Genomic DNA, 3,173 nt, shown 5'->3' with positions numbered 1-3,173 from the left:
TGGAAGTAACAGTAGCTGAGCTACACTTTCTGTAGGGATGGTGACTATATTATCTATTGCCTTGGCCATTACCTTGATCTCTCCTTAGTAATCATTGTCTATAACACCAGGAAAATTTGCAGTCCCTGCATGGTAGCACTGCTTCTTCCCACTATCAGACCAAACACATTTGGATAGAGTGGTCCGAACACTCCTGTGGGTAGGGCCTGAGGTCCCATTTCTGGGGTTAGTACTGTGTGGGTGGCAGAACTGAGGTCCAGTCCTGTGCTTCCTGGGGTTGCTCTACTAAGTTCTGGAAGGGATTGTTGTTGCTTGCTGGCATGAAGCTGACCACCCAAATAAGCTTGTTTTGGCTTGTGTTGGTTTGGGGCCTGGGGCTGGCCCCTGCTCCCGTTTCCCCAATTAGGGAAAAGGGTATTCCCCTGTATATCTGTTTTGGATCTACAGTTCTTAGCCCAGTGTTTTCTGAGTTTGTAATGTGGGCATAGCCCAGGCTGTTTCCCGGGTGGTCTCTGAATTGACTACCCTGCAATCTTTTGCCCAGGCTTGCTACACTTAAAACAGGCCTTTTTGTCTCTACTTGCCAAAAAGTCTCTTACTGACTGTCCTTGCATGGCAGCTGCCATAGCTCAGCCCTGTTGGTAGGAGGGCCCTATGTCAGAACAGAGTGATGTACCCAGTAAGGGCTGTCTTCTTCCTGTAGAGTCTAATAGTTGCCTGACAGGCAGGATAGGCATTTTCAAACGCAAGCTGTTTCACATAGTCTACAACTGCCTCTGCATTACCAAAAATCCTCTCTGCTGTTGTCATCAGTCGATGAACAAAATCAGAAAATCTTTCATGAGGCCCTTGTCTGACTGCTGTCAAAGATGTACCAGAGTCTCCTTTATAGCAGGCCTTCATAGCTGCGTTGTGAATGTGAACGAATAAACCTGGGTCATATTGCATCTGGTCATCACTTGACGTGAATTGTCCTTCTCCCACACTAAGGCATCAAAGGACACCAGGCATTGCCTGCCTGAGCATTCCTCCTAGCCATCTCTTTACAATTCTCATGATACTCTGATTTGCAAATAAGATGGTTACCACTGCTAAGAACTGCTATCACTAGGGTATTCCAATCCCCAGGAGTCAGCCACTCCTCTGTGGCAGTTTCCAGGATTGCAAGAGTAAAAGGAGCAGTGGTGCCATACTGTGACACTGCAGTTTTTCTTCTTTTCTTTTTTTTAGATTTATTTATCATTATACATAAGTACGCTGTAGCTGACTCTGAAGAGTATTGTTACAGATGGTTGTGAGCCACATGTGGTTGCTGGGATTTGAACTCAGGACCTTCAGAAGAGCAGTCAGTGCTCTTACCCACTGAGACATCTCACCAGCCCCCACATTTTTTAATTCTTTAATGACTTGAAAATTGAACCCTGTGTGATGTCTCCAAGCAACCCCTTGTGCGTTTGTGGTCTCTGATACAGGGCAAGCCTCAGCCTCACCCTCCTCTTGGTGATCTGCGGCTGAACTAATGCTAGTGGGCAGGGGCTGTCTTTGGACTCTTCATTGAGGAATGAGAAGACCTGGGGGATTTTCTTGGGTAGCTTTGCCCTCCGGAGATGTCTTCCTAGTCTTTAATCCTTGTAGCTGATTAGTTAAGTTCTGATACTCTTCCTGTAAATCTATTTGTTGTTTTGGGGCTGAGATTTTATCCTGTAATTCCTTTCTAGGGTCCAAGACAGCCATCCTTAGGACACCATCAGGTGGGGGGTGCAGATGGAGGAGATCTCTGAAAGGGCCATTCAGGATCATGATATTTGATCACCTCTTCCTTCAGGTTATCCCTGTCTGACTCAGAGAATGTATAGTGATGGGCAATTGCCATGAAGAACATTTCAATGCAGAGTATGAAACCCTGCAGGCCTATGGCCACAGCTTCTGCACTTTGCCATTCCCAGGTACACTTTTCTGAAATAACCAACAAAGCAATAAGTACTGCTTGCCAAAAGGAAACGAAAACCACAAGTTTCACACAGAGAAACTTGCTAACAGGTTGTACAGGGCTACGCTTTTCCTTTAGGACTTTGTAAAACATCAGCTGGCAGTACTACATGGCAAACAATTATGACAAACTGTTTAATATAACCAGGTATGTCCAAGCATTGGAGAAACTAAAATTTCCCTCATCACTTATTTCTTGGCCCATTTTTGTTACTATGATTCATTGGTCTTGATGAGGTAGGTTCCTGCTTGGTTAATCCTTCTTCCAGTAATGTCTCTCGTTCTCTCTGCCCCACGTTGGGTGTCAGTTGACCCGGTCCACAGGTCAGTCAATGGGGTCTGCAAGAGAGAGAGAGTGGGAACTGAGGGGCAAGAGACACGAAGAATGGAGACAACACAGACTATCAAGGATCAAGTCTCGTTTATTGAAAGGCAACTATGGGTATATAAGCACAAGCTGGGAGGTGCAGCTGGAGACATTTAACCACAAGTCCAGGATGTATAGGAGAAAAACAAGATGTTATTAGAGTGTGTTCAGCTGTGGTGGGCTTCTTGCAAGAACATCATGCTAGGAAAAGTAAGTCTCTCATCAGGGTGGAAAAGTGCCACCTGTAAGTAAATAGCCTGAGATGGCTGCAGAGATGATAGCCGCTTTCTGCTCCCAACAACTAATCATTAGGAAACATACATGAAAGCCACATGGTATATCACCCTAGACACACTGGACGCTTATCATGAGAAAGAAGGAAAAACAGAAACCAGAACCAGAAAGACAAGTGTTTGTGAAGATGTGAAGCATCCATTCACAGTCTATGGAGAAAACAACAGTGACTCAGGAAAACAGTACAGCAATTCTTTTTTTTTTTTAAAGATTTATTTATTTATTATATGTAAGTACACTGTAGCTGTCTTCAGACACTCCAGAAGAGGGTGCCAGATCTCGTTACGGATGGTTGTGAGCCACCATGTGGTTGCTGGGATTTGAACTCTGGACCTTCGGAAGAGCAGTCGGGTGCTCTTACCCACTGAGCCATCTCACAAAACTTAAAAATACAGTTGGATGACTCAGCAGTTCCTCTTCTAGGCAGACACTCTGGAAAAGAAGTCAAAAGTCTAGGAGATCCACATATTCACTGTAGTATTAATCACGATAGCCTATGGGAACAAAATCACTGTCCATCAAA

Source organism: Mus caroli, unplaced genomic scaffold (assembly GCF_978045245.1).
Source record: "Mus caroli unplaced genomic scaffold, Mus_caroli_1 scaffold_17, whole genome shotgun sequence".
NCBI lineage: Eukaryota > Metazoa > Chordata > Mammalia > Rodentia > Muridae > Mus > Mus caroli.
This window is presented reverse-complemented; position numbering follows the sequence as displayed.